The 21213-nt window shown below is 42.1% G+C and overlaps 1 protein-coding gene across 1 annotated transcript in view; it reads right to left on the bottom strand.

Moving 5' to 3' along the window:
• Positions 1–21213, bottom strand: part of PXDC1 (PX domain containing 1) — a 104390-nt gene that overhangs the window by 5312 nt on the left and 77865 nt on the right. The window lies entirely within an intron of this gene.

Below are 21213 nucleotides of genomic sequence, written 5' to 3'. Positions count from 1 at the left end.
CGCCTTTTAAATTGTATCTAACCCAAAATACAAAAATCTTACCATTCCTTCGATGTGATGGCAGTATTAGATTTCTTTTTTACACCATTTTTCCTTTATTTTTGCCTGGTGGTCCTGCCATTAGCACACTTCCTGTTTAAAGGGACAACGCTCACTCACTGTACTGTATCTATGGAGGAGTAGCCTTCTCACTCTAGGAAAAGAAAACACTTCGCCCTCTCCTCAAAAACATGGGGAGCAGGCACTCTGCAGTCCGCAGAGATGGTTGGGAACAATGTACTTGATCTCTATGTGGCACAGACAGAAAGTGCATACGTTTTAAGCTCTCAAGATATCTAGATCAACAAGCATTTTTTTTTACATTTATCGGTTACAATACAACCAAACACTTTTAATAGTATATTTATTAGCTTAGTTCACATTTCTTGCACATTTCCATCAAAACCCCAAAGCAATTCAGCATCCCCAGCTCATTACATACCGCTACTCAGCTTTTTAAAAAGGTTCTCTTTTTTCACTCCATTTCTATGGGCTATGCAAAAACTCCCAGGTAGCCTAACCCGCTCTATCCTTCCTATACTTGAGGACAGGCCTGGGGTTAGAAGTGAAAAAGGGGGGATATAGGCACTAAAGAAGCAAATATTGCCAAGGCCCATACAGGAATATAACCACAAAAAAGTCTATAGTAAGTCCATCAAATGTCCATGACTTAAACTGTATGAAGGCACCAGCGGCAGCACCCTCCAGAGTGAAGCTGAAGCTCTGACTCCTGTATGTAAAGAAAACACAGAGGGACGCCAAACTAAGTGCAGCATGGGACAATTCCATTTATTGAAATATAGCAAATTGGAAACTCACTATTGAGCAGATAAAATGGGCATGTAAAACCATCTCAGGAGGTTCCCCAATGTAATCCGGCTGATATTCCATGGCCTGCTGTTGTCCAAGCCCGGGAAGGAAGCAGCAACGAGCGGCCAAACGCCGCTGGAACCAGCATGGAACACAAGATGGCGTTGCATCGCACGTGATGGCACCACCGTAAAGTGGGCGGTAATGTGGTTCAAAGCTTCCGCTTCTTCGTCAGATCTCTGGGGTTTGAAGTGTGCCCCTGTGGGTTTTATTAAAACAGCACATGTTCTCGTTATCCTTCTAGGAAAAGATGCCACACAATGCTGAGTTAATCCATTTTTGCTGGAGGAAGAGAGCGTACCCTATGCATGCATGCAATTTTAACGGAACATTCAACCATCAGAGGGGGTTCAACTACCTGGGAATTTTTGCAAACAGGCCAGAACAGCAACACGGTATGTAATGAGCAGGGGATGCTAAACTGTAGGGAGGTGGGGGGAGGGTTGTTAGAAATATGCAGGAAAGGTGAAATAACCCTTTAACAGACCAAAATTAAGCAAATAAAGGACGTCCATTGCTAGGCTTTATATACACTTTAAGCAATTCTTGCTATTGGGCAGTAAGACAACCCAGTATGAACATAGTTACATAGTTAGTCTAGCTGAAAAAAGACAAAAGTCCATCCAGTTCAACCATTAAAAAAAAAAGTTATAATCCTATACCCACAGTTGATCCAGAGGAAGGTAAAAAACTCAGCAAAGCACGATCCAATTTGCTCCTGCAGGGAAACAAATTCCTTCCTGATCACTCGAGAGGCAATCGGATATTCCCTGGATCAACTTTACCTATAAATGTTAGCATCCAGTTATATTCTGTGTATCTAAAAAAGAATCCAGGCCTTTTTTAAAGCAATCCACTGAGCTGGCCAGAACTCTTGAGGGAGTCTATTCCACATTTTCACAGCTCTTACTGTGAAGAAAACTTTCCGTGTTTGGAGATTAAAATTATTTTCCTCCAGATGTAAAGAGTGCCCCTTTGTCCTCCCACCCACATGTGGTGGGTGGGATGGATTGGCAAGTTTTGACACTATCAGAAAGTGTTGGACCATTCCCAAATAGAAAAGCCTACAATGAGCCATAGCGGCAAGGAAACTTCTTCAGGAAGGAATAGGGTCACTTTATAAGTAATATGAAATTTTGGATCAAGCGGAATTGTATAGCCTAGCTTTTACAGAAAATCCATTTTTCACCATCTACAGTCCTCTTGTCACTGTTGCCACATTGTACTGTTGTTTTGAAAAGTTATTGACCAATATTTCATTATATAAGAAGAAAATGTCATAGTCCTAAACCCAGAGCGGAGACAATTGACTGTGAAAACTGAAAATCCTTTTTCATTTCTTCTTTGAAGCAGGAAGCAAAAAAGAGCTCTGAACATAATTTTAGTGACTCTGTGGGCAGTGATAAAAATATCAGACTTTTGTCATCACAGAGGTTGTCATGAGAACAATCCAAAGACAAATAAGTATGACCTACTTGCATTACTTTAACATATTATTTTTATATGAAATCTATATATAAATCAATTTCTTACCTTGTTCTATTTTTTAAAATAAAATCTAGCTTTTTTATAAATGTCACACTCACATCACTGTTCTTAACCACACTTTTGGCTGAACCTGCTCTTTCAAGATAAGGCTGGGGCTACAAGGGGGGCATATATAGTTCCTGAGGCCCAGTTTGCTTCTAGCTTCATTAAAGTGGAACTCTAACTAAGACAATGTTATTAGGGATGCCCAATACTGTTTTTTTATCGGCGAGTACAAGTACCGATACTTTCGGTCAAGTACTTGCCAATACCTATTATTGACACTTTGTGGTGCTATTTGCGTTATTGGGCGCAAATTGCACCGCAAAGAATAGCATGTGATTTGAACAGGAATTTAATTCCTGTCCAAATCGCATGCGGTTTCCCCACTGCTTCTGCGTGAACCCAGACTTGTCATTGCCCGAGTTCACACAGGAGCGGAGTGGGAATCCTCCCTGCAGGCATCCCATGCTGAGTCTTGGTGGTAAGAGAGGAGAGAAAGCAGTGGGGATTTGAAATCCCTGCCGCTTTCTTTCCTCTCCTTGCAGTGATGACAGAGGACTTTTGATTGGTCAGCAGCACCATCACATGGATGGTGCTGACAAATCACATGCCGTCTATTCAGGAAAATACTCAGTATCAGCACCAATACTTGTATCAGTATCAGTGCATCCCTAAATTTTACTTTTGCAAAAAGTAGTGCTGCTAAAGGGTTAATTTGGAGGATACAGTGACCATAAAGAGAGGTGGATTATCTACAGAGGAAAGGATACTATTTTACCCCCATTAGGAGGGGAGATGCCAGTTTGACCTGTCTTTCATATGGATCAATACTTGAAGGTGAGGGTCCACCTATATATTATGGGCACCATGGTGATGCACATCATTTAGAGACTTACAGCACCGGGATAGCGGGTACTCCCACTAATATTGTTGAAGAGACTTCCTTCTTCTCCTCTTTTGGACTTATGCTGTTGAGTGTTTCACATATTATTTGGATTTATTTATGTTATGTTATGCTTTAGTGTTTTGAGCAGCCAGGGTGACTCCATTCACACCTGGACGTTTTGAGATCGCAGCAGAATCGCTGATTGCAAAATGCAGGTTCAGGTGCCATTATTTCCATGGCGCCTAAAACGTGTTGCAGTTTTGCCATGATTATCATGTGGCAAACCGCTTCAAGTAAAGTTCCAGTCGCTGAAAACCCACGCTATGCTAAAAAAAGCTGGCTCCTAACTTTTTTAGCTGGCTCCTAGATTCAAAGCAAATTTATCGAGCCCTGCTCTACAGAATGGCTAGTTTTTGAATTCCTTTTGATTTTGAAAGAAAAAGATTAATCTGAAGTATCCCTAAGGCTAGGTATACATCTATGCAGGTTGCGGTTGATGTGTTTTTCTTGTGCGTTTTGCATTTTTGAACATGCATTTTTTGGCTAATAGGAAGGTATGACAGCTCTGTTCATGTAGTCCAATCTTGATGTGACTTTACACTTTTTGGCACTCAAGTCGCATCAAAGTAGTGCAGGAACCTGTATGTTTCTAAAGTAGCATGCTAGGACTAGGGTTAAGGGTTAGTTTTAAATATTAGAGTTAAGGGCTAGGGTTAGCTGTGATTGTTAGTCTTCTAACCCTAAAAATGACCACTAACTCCCTAACCCTTAACCCTAACATTTAACCCTAACCCAGCCCTTAACCCTAAACTTAGCCCTTAACTTTCAGTCTGACATTTAAGCCTAACCCAGCCCTTAACCCTAGCCATAACATTTAACCCTAATACTAACCCTTAACCCTAACATTTAACCCTAACCCAGACCTTAACCCTAACATTTATCCCTAACTCAGCCCTTAACCCTAACATTTAACCGTAACCCAGCCCTTAACCCTAACATTTAACCCTAACATTTAACCGTAACCCAGCCCTTAACCCTAACATTTAACCCTAACCCAGACCTTAACCCTAACATTTATCCCTAACCCAGCCCTTAACCCTAACATTTAACCCTAACCATAGCCCTTAACCCTAACATTTACCTTAACCACAGCCCTTAACCTTAACATTTAACCCTAACCCAAGCTTTTAACCCTAGCCATAACATTTAACCCTAATACTAGCCCTTAACCCTAACCCAAGCCCTTAACCCTAACATTTATCCCTAACCCAGCCCTTAACCCTAACATTTAACCCTAACCCAGCCCTTAACCCTAACATTTAACCCTAACCCAGCCCTTAACCCTAACATTTAACCCTAACCCAAGCCCTTAACCCTAACATTTATCCTTAACCCAGCCCTTAACCCTAACATTTAACCCTAACCCAGCCCTTAACCCTAACATTTAACCCTAACCATAGCCATTAACCCTAACATTTAACCATAATCCTAGCCCTTAACCCTAATCTTAGCCTTTAACTTTCAGTCTAACATGTAACCCTAACCCAAGCTCTTACCCCTAACCCTAACATTTAACCCTAACCCAGCCCTTAACCCTAATCTTAGCCTTTAACTTTCAGTCTAACATGTAACCCTAACCCAAGCTCTTAACCCTAACCCTAACATTTAACCCTAACCTAAGCTCTTAACCCTAACATTTAACCCTAACCCTTAACCTTCAGCCTAACATTTAACCCTGTCCCTAGCCCTGAACCCTAACATATAACTCTAACCCTAGCCCCTAACCCTAGCCCTTACATGCGACATTGGACACATAAAGGTGCTTACATGCTTTCCTATTAGCCAAATAAAATATGACATTGGACACATGAAGGCTCCTGTGCTACTTTGATGTGACTTTGTTGCTACTCAAGTGCCAAAGGATGTAAAGTCACACTACATGAACAGAACTGCCATACTTTCCTATTAGCCAAGAAAAAAAAAAATTCAAAACTTGCGTTAAAAATGCAACACTTATATTTTTGGTGCAGGTTCATTGCAGTCTATTACACGCAAACTGTAATCTGCTGTGGGATAAAAGTCCCTGACCCTTTACAAAAAATGCACAGTCTCAAAATGCACTAATGTGAACTAGATGTGTTCATCAATCATGTTAAATGGACTGTAGTGCGTTTCTGAAAAACACAAAATTAAGTAAAAAATGCAAAGCTGTGAACCAAGGCTTAAACCTGCTGGGCTACACCCAGGGGCGGACTGACCATTTGGAAACTTGGGCACTGCCCGAGGGCTCGGGGTCAGCAGGGGGCCCCATGAGATGCCACTGGTACCTTTTTCATAGGCTTTTTTGAGTTTGGGCAAGGACACAGGGGCCCCATGATGCCCTATTGCCCGGGGGCCCCATGAGTTGTCAGTCCGCCCCTGGCTACACCCTAAAAAAAAGTATTTTTCCTATACCTAAAGCTGCAGCTTCCATCTGCTTTTGGATAGCACATAATGTGCCGCCATCCAAATTTTGGAGACCTGTTTCCTATAATCTGTGAGCAGCAAGGCAATCAGTTCTCTGCAATCTGCGCTCATCAGCACTTTGACATTTACAGCTGAAACCTGCTAATAAATTTCTGAGCACGTCTGCAGATAAAGAGTTTGGGATCAAAGCAGCAATCTGAACAAAGCCGATGTTGCTTGGTGCAGATAAGATTAGATTCTTCTAGTAGACTGGCAATTTGTGAAGATTTCCCTCTCTGGCACTTCAGGAAAATGTTTTTTTCCTATGCTGAATTCTGTTTATATCAGTTCTTTAGATGAGTTCGGTGTAAAGGTGGTTATATACTTCTTTGTTTTTTCACCTAATACAAATTACTTTTATATTTGCTTTCCCCAATAATGTAAGTTGTGGAAAATATAGTGAAACATAAGTTCTGTATGCAATTTATCAACTGGCAAAAATGTTAGACAATTTAGGGGCCAGTCCACACCAAATGAGTAAATTCTTTGAGGATTCCAAAGTACCAAGCTACCCAAGTTTCTAGAACAGCAATGGGCAAACTACGGCCCGCGGGCCGTATACGGCCCGGCGGACCTTTTAATCCGGCCCGCGGAGCTAGGCTCCCGCAAGGCCAGTGGTCGGCAAGCCGCGGCTCTTTACAAATTTAGATGCGGCTCTCCTGTGTGCCGGGCGCCCGCTCCCCTCCCTCCTCTCCTCCTCTCCCCTCCCTCCTCTCCTCCTCTCCCCTCCTCTCCTCTCGGATGGCCGCCCCCCCTCTCGGATGGCCGCCCCCCTCCCTCCTCTCGGACGTCAGGACTCTGCAGCTGTCAGGATGTAGGCGGGGCAGCCAGGATGTAGGCGGGGCAGCGTGACGAACTCCTCTCACAGTCCTCCCTGAAGACCAGAACGGCGCGGGAATACGAGAGGAACGCGCGGACCAAAGGTAAGTGAATTGACACAGGGGGGGGACTTACTATATGGGGGATGAATTACTATATGGGGGACTTACTATATGGGGGATGAATTACTATATGGGGGACTTACTATATGGGGGATGAATTACTATATGGGGGACTTACTATATGGGGGACTTACTATATGGGGAATGAATTACTATATGGAGGACTTACTATATGGGGAATGAATTACTATATGGGGGACTTACTATATGGGGAATGAATTACTATATGGAGGACTTACTATATGGGGAATGAATTACTATATGGGGGACTTACTATATGGGGAATGAATTACTATATGGGGGACTTACTATATGGGGAATTAATTACTATATGGAGGACTTACTATATGGGGAATGAATTACTATATGGGGGACTTACTATATGGGGAATGAATTACTATATGGGGGACTTACTATATGGGGAATGAATTACTATATGGGGGACTTACTATATGGGGGATGAATTACTATATGGGGGATGAATTAATATGGGGGATGAATTAATATGGGGGATGAATTACTATGTGGGGGATGAATTACTATGTGGGGGATGAATTACTATGGGGGATGAATTACTATATGGGGGATGAATTACTATGGGGGATGAATTACTATAGGGGGGATGAATTACTATGGGGGACGAATTACTATATGGGGGACGAATTACTATATGGGGGATTAATTACTATGGGGGATTAATTACTATGCTTACTATGGGGGAATATTACTATACTTACTATGGATGACACATACACATCATTCATCTACTCTTGGTCCGGCCCCCGGGTCCAATATATGAACCCATTGCGGCCCTCAAGTCAAAAAGTTTGCCCACCCCTGTTCTAGAATCTCCCAGAGACTCCATTTATAGGATTTCAGTTCCTGGGTCTAAACACCTGCGATGACCATTGTAAAGGACCTACACTCTCCCTGTTGGGTTCCATAATTATTTTCTATTACAGAGACTGGAACAAGCTGCACAGTGAACACCCCTAGTCCCAGGTGAGGGGGAACAGAATCCTGAACTATGAAAGGGATATCTCATTGGTAGGAGTATCCAAGACCTACAATTAAAATAGTATTTATGGGTGAACTGACCCGTTAACACTAGGTTCACACCTCTGATGTGTCTTTACGACTTGTTTTGCAGTGCGTTTTTGAAAATGACTTTTTGCTGCGTTTTTGATGCTTTTTTTTTTTGCCAATAGGAAAGTATTGAATTTGATGTGTGCAGCTTGGATGGGACTTTGTATGGATGTAACTTTGGATGGGTGTGACTTTGCTGCAACTTTATTTCAGGTGCTTATATAGTGCTGTCAACAGTGCTTTACATATATATTGTACATTCTCATCAGTCACTGCCCTCAAGGAGCTTACAATCTAAGGTTCCTAACTCACATTCATACATACACATACTAGGGACAATTTAGACAAGAGCCAATTCACCTACCAGCATGTCTATGGATTGTGGGAGGAAACCAGAGTACCCGGAGGAAGCCCACACAGGTACAGGGAGAACATACAAACTCCAGGCAGGTGGTGCTGTGATTGGGATTCAAAACAATGACCCTAGTACTGCCAGGTGGAAATGCTAACCATTTAGGCTAGGTTCACATATGTGCGGGTGGTTCCACTGTGGATCTGCACAAAATTCTGTGCAGCCGTACCACCCGCACAGAGGAATGCGGACCCGCGGGCCGGTGCCATTAATTCTAATGGCACGCCGCCCTCACTGAAAATCGCAACCGTCCTGGGAACCGAGGTTCCCATGCGGGCTGCGTTTTCAGAAGAAGTGCAGGGACTTCTTCCCTGCATGTCCCGGGGCACGGGAGTCCATTCAAATGAAAGGCCTCTAGCACCTGTGCAAAGCGCGGACCACAGGAATGCGGATATGTGAACCAGGGGTTAGCCACTATGCTGCCCCAGAGACTGGATTCAACTTTGGATGCGTGCAGCTTGGATGCGACTTTGATGCTACTTCATGTCCAAGAGAGTGTAAGCCCTGGTTCACACTGAATGTGACTTTGAAAGATCAGTGCAATTTGTACCGCTCAGAAGTCAATGCAAGTCGCAATGAATAGGAAACAAGTAGTGCAGGATATATTTTCTTCACTTCATATCACACTGATTAAGACCATTCCATAGAAATACATTACATGTAACTTCAGGTGTGATTTGTAAATCACATGTTGCCCCTGAAGTTGAACCGGTGTTTAACAAGGCTAAAGTCGCATCAAAGTCACACTACATGGACAGAACTGTCATACTTTTTTTTTTGCTAATAGGAAAGTATGACAGTTTTGGTAATGTAGTGTGACTTTGATGTGACTTTACACTCTCTAGGACTCAAGTAGCAGTAGCATCCAAAGTCGCACCCATCCAAAGTCACATCCAAGTTGCACCTATCCAAAGTTGCATCAAAGTTGTATCCAAATAGCATTCAAGTCTCACCCATCCAAAGTCGCATCAAAGTCACATCCGAGTTGCACCCATCCAAAGTCGCATCAAAGTCAATACTTTCCTATTGGCAAAAAAAACGCAAAATGGATCACAAATGCACTACATGCATTTCTGCCGCATGTCCATTGAAGTCCATTGAACCAAAAACAAACCATGTTGTGTTTAAAAAAGTCCCTGACCCTTTCCAAAAATGCAGCGGCTGAAAAATGCAAAGAATGTAAACGTGTCCCAAAGGGAATCATGTTAAATGGACTGTAGTGCATTTCTGCAAAATGTACTAAAAAATGCATAAGTGTGAACCAGGCCTTAATCCTTTCGCTACCAGGTCCGTACGCCGTATGGGCCTGACAACAGGGGGTTTTATACTGAAGCCAGCGGGATTGTGTATAAAACTGACAGGCAGACTGCTGCCTGTCGGGTGGAAGCATTCAGACGGCTCCACTGCTGCCGATTGCTTCCATGGTCCCGGTTCCAGTGCCGCCACCCTCCCGCACCCCCTGCGGGCGCACTCCCACCATGTAACCAGGCTCCGCTTGCCCATCTGTGGGCCTGAGAAGAGTCATGGCAGGCGTCGATGGGTGGAGGGGAGAGAGGGTGTCGATGGGTGACCTGGAAGACGACATCCATGTCACTTCCGGGTCACGGCTGTCACTTTCTTGGCTAGAATAGCCAGGGAAAGATGTATTGCAATGCGGTTTGCATTGCAATACTTCTAATGGATCACAGAGGAGACAAGCATGTCTCAATAAAGAGAACCTGGCACCAAAAAATCATCACATGGGGTCCCCTATGTGATGAAAAAGAAAGTTAAGTAAGAAAAAAATGAAGTTACACCCAAGAACATAACATCCCCCCCAAAAAAAAATTGAGCCACCCCCACCCCCACATATATGCATGTATGAACATAAACAAACACGTTAGGGCGCCTACGTTCAAAAACGTTGATGGCGATGTACATGTTGCATATAGCCATGCACGCCGGACTGAGAGCAATAATTCTAGCACCAGACCTCCTCTGTAATGCTAAACTGATGACCTTTAGGGGCTTTTGAAGCATTGTCTATAGAAATATAGGGTACTGAAGTTTGACACAATTTCATAGGTGCACACAAATGTGTCAGGAATGGACTTGCCAATAATGGTGGGACTCACCTGCCTTGTGGACTGCAGTACCAGGGCTGGCCAGCGGGTGCTCTCAGCAATCAGAGACTCACCCCTGCAGTCAGCCAAACACCTGAAGCTGATTGCAGGGGTTGTATTTAAGGAATGGCCAGACTCACAGTCAGGGCCTTGGTGTGTGTTTTTCCATGGGCCCCTGTATCTTGTATCCTGTGTTCCTGTTCCTGTTTCTGCCTGACTTGTTGCCGACCCTGCCTGATCCTGACCTCTGCTGACTTCTCCTGTTTGATCCCTGGCTTGTGACCCTGACCATTCTCTGACTGACCCTCTGTACCGCGCTGCCCGTGAGTTACTGAACCCAGCTTGTGACCCCGACCACTCTCCCGCCTGTTCCTGGTACTCCGTTTGCCACTGACCCGGCCTGCCTGATGACTCTTGCATTGTATGTATTGTTATCTGTAGGTGGTTTGGTTTGGTTTGTTTGCACTGTTTATGTTTAGTTTTGCACTGCGTTTTGTATTGTTAGTCTTAATAAATCATATTGTTTATACTATATCTGAAGCCTGCGTTTCCCTGTGTCAGTCCACACACCTCTGGTCATACCCGGAGCAGTGACAGTAAGGTGACATGTAGCATACTGAGTATCTATTTACGCAGCAAAAACCTCTTCTTTTATACTTTACCAAAAATGTGGGTAATTTATTGCGTCCGTTTGCCCTAAAATTCACTTTAGTGTGATTTTTTTATTGAAATGTTGCGTTTCCTAGACCTTTGCAATATTATCGTGTGGCATAAAAAATTGGAAGTACCACTATTTTATTCTCTAGGGTGTCTGCTTTCAGAAAATATATAATGTTTGGGGGTTTTGTGTAATCTTCAGGCCTAAAATGATTCATGTGTGCAAAAAAATATGCAAAAATGGCTTTGGCAGCGAAAGGGTTAAAGACTATTTCTGTTTCTCCACAAGTACAGTATGCACACCTTCAAGAGAAAGCTGTTCCTTTGTGCCTCTTGGAGCACCATTCTGAATGATGTCCTCCACCTTGGTGCTAACTGCTAGAATAAAATACTGTGTAATCAATAATAGCATTCGGTGCAGGACTGCCCCACAGGCAAGGCTGTATTTACAAGGCAAACAAGGCATTTGCCTAGGGCAGCATTTTTCAGGGGGGCAGCAGCATTTTTCAGGGGGGCATTGCTGTCCACCGAAAGAAGGAAATGAAGATGGGACACACACAGCACAGGGACCAGGTGGGATCTGAGAGAGGCTGCGGGCTGCTTGACGGTGTATGCAGAGCCTGACTCTTGTTCCCGGGGATGTCTGGAGCTATGAAGGTGAGTGTCTTATCTCTTGTCAGGGTAGCGGTGGGGGTTGCCAGTGTATGGTTGGCAGGGGTAGTGGAAGGCTCTCTCGGGTGGGGGGCGGGGCTGGGGTGTTGTTGGTCAATGGGGGGAGCCATTTTTTGTGTCACCTAGGGCAGTACGAAACCTAAATACACCACTTCCCACAGGCAGGAGGGTACAGGAGAGGGCCTCTGCTCCATAAGAAGCCTCATGACTGTGTACACTGGGGGGATTGGTTGTCTGTATGTCAGCTGACTCTGCACTTCACAAGAAGCTCCTTAAAACAAAGTGCAGAGGATAGCTTCCACATGGACATTGATTACACTGGGAAACCTGATCTCCCAGTTTAATCTGCAGTGCTACAGTATGCTGTCCATGTGACAACTCAGTCCGCTTAGAGTTCTAGTGATTTTTCCAAAATAATCAGTATTAATTATACATTAGTGTTCTTGTGAACTGGAAAGCAATTAAAATCCCCTTAACTTGATATTGTTTTTAACATGTTAATTACACTTAAGAACTCACTTTGTCAGAGTTTTGTAAGATAACTTATTTCCGAGATGGAGGAACAAATTGTGGTTATTATGTTAAAGTGGTGAAGTAACATGCCCCAGGTGACACAGAGATGAAACAAATCCACCTACATAAGTTGTACCTGTCTTCTCTTCTCTACATCCATTCAAAGTCTAGAAATTACAAAAGTTGCCTGAGATTTCAGAAAACAGGGGGCGGAGTTGTAATTACACACTGTAGAGCTCACTGAGGAGAGTTTTGAACAGTGATTAGAGTCTTGTGACTTCTATCAATGTCCAGCTGAGCAGTGGTTAAAGCTTGTAGGAGGACTTTCCATTCTCCTCTGACTGTTCTATGAGGCTGCATAACCCCTGACCCTCTGTCTGGACAGTGCTGATTGGTCCTGTGCTGATCACCTGCACCCTCCCAACCCTCCCCAAAAAAAAAAAAAAAACTCTAGAAACCCACACTAAACTGAGCATGTGCATAGTGACTCCTACAGCTCTGTACTATCAACAGATGGTAAAGCAAAACAGCCTTGTTTAGAGCCGCACAACCTTTGATGCTTTGGTGGTGAATTTTTTCACGTTCCGTGTCCATCTATCCACCCTTGCTCTGGGCCATAGTGCGCAGGAGGTGTTGTTTTTTTGTTTCCACTATCAACAGATGGATTGGGGACTGTGGAAGAAGGGGAGGATCAGAGAAGACAGGATCAAACAGCCTTTTTACAGTGCTGATTGGCTCTAGCAATGCACACTAACCTGAGCATGTGCAGAGTGTCTCAACACAATATGTTTTATCAGGCGATAAGAGGGGGACTCTGTAAGAAGGGGAGGATCAGAGAAGTCAGGATCAAACAGCATTTTTACACAATGCGGATGATTAACCCCTTAGGCTCCACAGTGAGTATAATAAGCATGCTTTACTGCATATACAGACTGATTTTACCGTTGTGGGTTTAGTAACACTGTAAATGCAAAAATATTCATTTTGATTGGTTGTTATGGGCTATTGCAGTCTGAACTTAATAGCTCTTGCCACTGGGGTTTTACGCTATATCCTAGAATTTCCATGCACACCAAATACATCTTAGACTTCACTCTGGTCACAATACATCCACAATATATAAACATTTACTTCTGCTGTCACATCACATCAAGTGATAACTTACAATATCACAGCTTTAGTAACAACATAAAAGGTTTGAAAGAAAGAACATAATCTTGAAAGAATCAAAGCCATATTATTTTTCAGCTCCGATCTGTGAGTTTAAATAATATATGCTGTAGTGCCACAACAACAAAGTGAATTAGGATATAATTTTGTTCATCCGTCCAAGTGCCAAAATGTGTAATAGAGCAGCATGCTGCAGACGTTTTGGCACCAAAGCTACATGATCAAATGGTTTCATTTTGTATCAGAGCCAAGTAAACAAATTCATATTCGTTCTCCTTAATCCCCTCTCAGCAACCCTTACAAGAGCCCAGCGTGGTCAGGGCAGAAGTGATCTGCAAGATACCAAGGAGTCATGTAACATTGAAGGAACATTCAGATGCATCGCAAAGGTGACCTGATTCAAAGCAGCGGGATAACTGCCCCAGACCGCTGCCATGTGTCTTGCTGTGAAAGGTCCATAACCCCGCTTTGTAGTCTTGCTAACCAGTTCAGCACCGACAGCAGTTAATCAATTTACTTCACCGTAATGAGACAGCAGCCAGGTGTGAGAAATAATATTCAGCTAGTAATGTTGTGTTTCACGCCTCTGAATAATGAGGAAGCTCATCCACTGAGGTGTGCCAGACGCAAAAAAAAAAAAATCACATCATGTGTTGTATCTGTGAAATACCATCAGTATCTATCACATAAAGTTTATACTGAAAGCTGTTTTTCTTTTACAAGGTTTTTATTGAAAAAATACAAATAGAGCAATAGGGCAATAAAGTATTACATATAGTCTGCCACACAGAATAAAATGACCTCACATGTAATATAGACCAAAATAGCAGGTGGATGTAAAAACATAGCAGGATTTAATGAAGAATAAAATGATCCAACATGGGTATCATCAAAATGTGTGAACTAATGATGACAGAGGGATCTCTAGGTCAATCTGAGTCACAGGAGGACAGGGTAGGCACAGTGAGAATACAGTAAAAAGAATACAGTGAAGAAGAAAGAAGGGGGGGTTTAAAGGCAGTCTACGGTGGTGTGACTGGTAAGGGGAGCGGGGGATCAAGTTCAAAGGGAGTCATCCGGGTTGACTAGGGAGGGGCACCCAACTCTAATAAACGCAAGCACCAAAAAGGATGTTTGTCTTTTCTGAACAATGATAATATGATAGCCAAGACTGCTAAATCTTTAGAAATGTATAATGAAAGTCAATAATAATTTCTGTCAATTTCTCCTGTGTGAGTATACACTGTAAATGGTTTTTCACTTTTATAGAGTCAAGGACTTCCAGGCACGGACTTTGGTCTATCACTACCAGGAAAACCGTGCTAGTGCAAATAAAATATTCCCAAATAGAATAAGCAACAAGCACACCAATTTTGAAAGAGAGCGTGATGTACTAATTCTTAACACTAAAACATGAACATCTTAATTAAAAAATAAATTATCAATCACATAATTGTTCATAAAAAAAAACTAGGGAAAAAACAGCAATCGTAAATCATGTGATCATTTGAAAATTGATAAGGGGTCTCAATTATGTGCATATATATATATATATATATATATATATATATATATATATGAAATAAAATAAAGACACAAGTCAACAGTCAAATAAATTCCCACAAATACACGTGAATGTCCATCCGTTCACATGAATGTCCAACAACAGTCAATTAAATTCCCACAAATCATTCACATGAATGTTCATCAACAGTCAATTAAAGTCCCACAAATCATTCACGTGAATGTCCAAAGAAAATATGAAAAATATTGTAAACTTCCACCATAGAATTCTTGAAAAAGGTGTCCAAAGATAGGTTCAAAGCCTCCACCAGGTTGTAGCAAAATGCAGGCTTACCAAATATCAATGACCGTCTAGCTCAACCTTTTCAATGCAGAGGAACCCTTGACATAACTTTCTGGTCTTGGGGAACCCCTGCTAAAAACGACTTTATCTACAATTCATGATACATTAGTGTGATAGTCAGAGGTAAGAATGCTCCTCACACTTGTGTTCATTAGGAAGAATTACCCCCTTACAGATAGCTAAAAAGATCAATGGTGTCATTGGGAACTTACCTGAAAGGCAGAAATTGCTCATTTCTCAAGGAACCCCTGGCAACTTCTAAAGGAACCCTGGGGTTCCATATAATCCTGGTTGGGAAACCCTGCTCTAAAGAGAAGTCAAAGAAAGCATAAATAGTGCCCAGTCACACCACGTGCAATTTGCCATGCGATTTGCCATGCCATGAGAGTTTTAAATCACATGGCAAGTTACACCCTGTTGTCCGCAATTAAAGCGAAAATATCAGTTTGAAGCTGACTTGGTCGGAGCCGCACTGATTTCTAAAGTAGTGCATGCACTACTTCAGGTGTGCAGATGTCTTGCAAGTCGCACCGCAAGCCAGAATGACATACGACTTCAAAATCGTGCAACTTCACTGGAAGGGATCGGTGTGACCGAGGACTTATTCCACAAGGGCCCCCGTCTCTCCTACTCCTTTTCAGGGTCCACTGTAGGCCCGATTCATCTAGGGTCCGCAAATACCCAATTCAACTGGGATCTCAGTATTTGACCAACCCATTAAAATAATCCTATTCCCCATGCACACATTTGAGGTGGATGGGGGAACATGCCCTCTGTGCTACTGTGTTCTAACAGTGGGGAAGGCTCCCTCTACCATCAGAACACAGTGGCACTGATCATTTGGGAAAAAAACCTGATAGGCTGGTTGAACAGAAGTCAATAGTTAGACTAACTTCTGTACAACCAGCCTGTCCATACAAGGATTGAAATTATAACCATTGTAAACCCTTATCCAAAGTCATCTAGCCTTAGGGCATGACCACTAGATGTGTACCACACTGTCCAGGCAACCTCTGAAACATGTGTCAGAAGGTATTTGGCAATCCTCGCTGTAGTGAACTACCAGTGTGTGAGAACTTTTATGAGCTCTGCAGTGCTAGAACACTGCTAGAATGTTTAGGTATTTCCAGTCATATATTCCCCCCAATCTATGTGCTAGGATGCCATCAAACTCCCTTTTCCAACCCTTACAGTAAGAATGAGTGTCTTGGGTCTTGTTTGCCTGAAAAGATGTATATAAAACAGAGATTACTCCAGTAGCAGATGGATTTGTTCTGCACTTATTTGGCCTTTAAGCTCAGATTAAATAACCCTAAATAAGGAGGCAACATATAAAGCCCCATTGGAAAAATCTGTAGATTTTCAGTATAATTATTGAAGAATTGTTGATATTTCACATTCATTTTAAACCATCGATCCAGCTTTGAACAGGCAGAGCTTCCTATTATAACCAGAAAACTCTCCTATTAAGGGGTTTCTCTGATTTAGTTTATTTTTGCTACTAAGAGTCTAACTTTTGTCAAGCCATATTCCTGCAACCTCTACAACAAATGTACCCCTTAAAGAGAACTATTCATAATTGGTCTTTTGCAGGAATCTGAGTATTCAGTCTAATTAGAAAAATTTTGTAGGCTAAGATATGACTTATATTACCCCCATATTTATTTTGACTTAGTTCCAACCTGGTACTTTAGCTGGGATGTCGTTGTGTATATTTAGCTTGATTTGAGTATGTGAAATATAAAATTATTAATTTGCAATTTCATACTTACCTAACAAATATATATAAAATATATTTTTTTTTAACATTGCATTTTGGTCCTGAACATAAAGAGTAAAAGAAAATATGAACAAACCACTATAAACTCCCTTTTAAAACATACTTGAAAGGTTGGTGAAGATGTCTAGAATAACATTTTTACAAGAAATAGGACACAGTGCATGATTTACTAAACAAGTAAAGCCTTCTCACTTTCCAAATTGAATTTTCAGTTACCTTAGTGAATAAAGTGAAGCTATGCTTCCTTCTATCATACAGTCATATGCAAGCAAAAATCCTGCTTTTTTATTTTCATTACAAGTGGCTGGGTATTCTTTGTACCGCATTCACTAAGGAAATTGCAAATTCCCTTGCAAAATGAAAAATATTCATACTGCAATAGAAGCAGGCTTAACCAGGACAAATACTGGTAGATTACTATACAAATGTTAGTACGAAAAATCTCATCAGTACATTTCATAATTCCATCAAAGACTTGACAAATGTTTTTCAGAAGTACTTTAACATTTAATTTGCTTTTTAAATTACATTTTTAAATTAATGGAATTTACCAAATGAAAACCACATTCACTGCTGGAATTTTGCTTCCAGAAAAAATATTCCATTCTGCTCCTTTGATTTTTTTGGTTTTATTGTGGGTTTTTTTAAAATAGTGGGGTCAAAAATGATTGTCAATTTGACCCCATTAGCTGTTGGAAAATAGAACGAATGTTCCGAAAAGGAAAGGTTTTTGAACTAAATTTTACTGATGTATGGCCAGCTTAACTCCTTTAGTAAATTGGGCACAATGATTGTGAGCACAGCTGAGATGTACCAGAACAGAAGTGGAAGGTTCGATGGATATACAGGTGAAATTCTAAAAATTAGAATATCGTGCAAAAGTTCATTTATTTCAGTAATGCAACTTAAAAGGTGAAACTAATATATGAGATAGACTCATTACATGTAAAGCAAGATAGTTCAAGCTGTGATTTGTCATAATTGTGATGATTATGGCTTACAGCTCATGAAATCCCCAAATCCACAATCTCAGAAAATTAAACTTAAAATATTATATGCAATCAATAAAACAAGGATTGTACATAGAACAATATCAGACCTCTGAAAAGTATAAGCATGCATATGTACTCAGTACTTAGTTTGGGCACCTTTTACAGCAATTACTGCCTCAATGCGGCGTGGCATGGAAGCTATCAGCCTGTGGCACTGCTGAGGTGTTATGGAAGACCAGGATGCTTCAATAGCGGTTTTTAGCTCTTCTGCATTGTTCGGTCTCATGTCTCTCATCTTTCTCTTGGCAATGCCCCATAGATTCTCTATGGGGTTCAGGTCAGGCGAGTTTGCTGGCCAATCAAGCACAGTAATCCCACTGTCATTGAACCAGGTTTTGGTGCTTTTGGCAGTGTGGGCAGGTGCCAAGTCCTGCTGGGAAATGAAGTCAGCATCCCCATAAAGCTCGTCTGCGGAAGGAAGCAGGAAGTGCTCCAAAATCTCCTGGTAGACGGCTGCGTTGACCCTGGACTTAATGAAGCACAGTGGACCAACACCAGCAGATGACATGGCTCCCCAAATCAACACAGACTGTGGAAACTTCACACTGGACTTCAAGCATCTTGCAGTGTGCGCCTCTCCATTCTTCCTCCATACTCTGGGTCCTTGGTTTCCAAATGAGATGCAAAAGTTGCACTCATCAGAAAAGAGGACTTTGAACCACTGAGTAACAGACCAGGTCTGTTTTTCTTTAGCCCAGGTAAGACACTTCTGATGTTGTTTGTTGTTCAGGAGCGGCTTGACAAGAGGAATACGACATTTGAAGCCCATGTCCAGGATCCGTCTGTGTGTGGTGGCTCTTGATGCACTGACTCCAGCCTCAGTCCACTCCTTGTGAAAGTCCCAAACACTTTTGAATGGCCTTTTCCTGACAATCCTCTCCAGGCTGCGGTCATCCCTGCTGCTTGTGCACCTTTTTCTTCCACACTTTTCCCTCCCACATAACTTTCTATTAATGTGCTTTGATACAGCACTTTGGGAACATCCAACTTCTTTTGCAATTACCTTTTGAGGCTTTCCCTCCTTATAGAGGGTGTCAATGATGGTTTTCTGCACAACTGTCAGGTCAGCAGACTTTCCCATGATTGTAATTCCTACTGAACCAGACTGAGAGACCATTTAAAGGCTCAGGAACCCTTTGCAGGTGTTATGGCTTAATTAGCTGATTACAGTGGGAAACTTTGAGCCTACAACATTGCACCTTTTCACAACATTCTAATTTTCTGAGATTGTGGATTTGGGGTTTTCATGAGCTGTAAGCCATAGTCATCACAATTATGACAAATCACAGCTTGAACTATCTTGCTTTGCATGTAATGAGTCTATCTCATATATTAGTTTCACCTTTTAAGTTGCATTACTGAAATAAATGCACTTTTGCATGATATTCTAATTTTTCGAGTTTCACCTGTACAGTTAGGTCCATATATATTTGGATACAGGCACAATTTTAGGTTTTTTCAGGTATTGACCAAAACGTATTCAAGCTGTAGTTATGTAATGGATATGGACTGAAAGTGCACACTCTCAGGTTTAATTTGAGGGTGTGTACATCCAAATTGGAGGAATGGTTTAGGAATTACAACTCTGAAGAGCAGCCACCCCCCCTTTTTCAAGGGACCAAAAGTAATTGGACAATTTAATATAATCATAAATAAAATGTTCATTTTGAATATTTTGTTGAGAATCCTTTACTGGCAATGACTGCCTGAAGTCTGGAACCCATGGACATTACCAAAGACTGGGTTTCCTCCTTTCTAATGCTTTGCCAGGCTCTAACTGCAGCTGTCTTCATTTGTTCTTTGTTTGTGGGTCTTTCTGCCTTTAGTTTTGCCTTCAGCAAGTGAAATGCATGCTCAGCTGGGTTGAGATCAGGTGATTGACTTGGCCATTGCAGCATATTCCACTTCTTTTCCTTCAAAAGCTCCTGGGTTGCTTTTGCAGTGTTTTTTGGATCATTGTCCATCTGTACTGTGAAGCGCCGTCCAATCAACTTTGCAGCATTTGGCTGAATCTGGGCTGACAGTATATCTCTAAACACTGCAGAATTCATCTGGCTGCTTCTGTCTTCTGTCACATCATCAATAAACACCAATGACCCAGTGCCACTGGAAGCCAGGCATGCCCATGCCATCACACTGCCTCCACCATGTTTTACAGATGACATTGTGTGCTTTGGATCATGAGCTGTTCCAAGCCTTCTCCACACTTTTTTCTTCCTGTTATTCTGGTACAGATTAATCTTTGTTTCATTCATCCAGAAAAAGGCTTTTCCAGAACTGGATTTTTTAGATGTTTTTTGGCAAAGTCTAATCTGGCTTTTCTATTCTTCAGGCTTATGAATGGTTTGCACCTTGTGGTGAACACACTGTATTTGCTCTCGTGAAGTCTTCTCTTGATTGTAGACTTTGACAATGATACATCCACCTCCTGGAGAATGTCCTTCACTTGTCTGGATGTTTTGAATGGATTTTTCTTTACCATAGAGAGGATCCTGCAATCATCCACCACTATTGTCTTCATCCATGCATTTTTATGTTGCTGAACTTCCCAGTGCATTCTTCTTCTTCCCTCAGAATGTACCAAACTGTTTATTTGGCCACTCCTAATGTTGCTGCTATCTCTCTGATGGATTTGTTTCATTTTTGAAGCCTTACAATGGCCTCCTTCACTTGCATGGAGAGCTCCTTTGAACGCATGATGTATGTTCACAGCAATAGATTCCAAATGCAAATCCCACACTTAAAATCAACTCCAGACCTTTTACCTGCTTAATTGATGAAGAAATAACAAAGGAGTAGCCCATGCCTGGCCATGAAACAGCTTTTGACAGAATTGTCCAATTACTTTTGGTCCCTTGAAAAAGGGGAGATGGCTACTCTTAAAGCAGAGTTCCAGTCGCACTGTGAAAAAATAAAAGGCTGCAGCTGCAAAAACTGTAGCTGCTGACTTTTAAAAAACAGCCACTCACCTGTCCCACAATCCCTCGGTGTTCTCCCCGCAGCCGGTTTCACTAGCCATCTGGTGTTCCAGGTGCTGGCATCTTCAGTGTGAGCACACGGCTGTGACAGCTTGCGGCTTCACAACCAGGTGCCCACTGCGCATACGCGAGTAGCGCTGCGCTTCCTGAATG

This window comes from Staurois parvus, unplaced genomic scaffold (assembly GCF_062004578.1).
Source record: "Staurois parvus isolate SC_StPar_1 unplaced genomic scaffold, SC_StPar_1.0 ptg000287l, whole genome shotgun sequence".
NCBI classification, from domain to species: Eukaryota; Metazoa; Chordata; class Amphibia; order Anura; family Ranidae; genus Staurois; species Staurois parvus.
The sequence above is the reverse complement of the archived record's forward strand: the minus strand, read 5'-3'. Positions and strand labels throughout refer to the sequence as shown.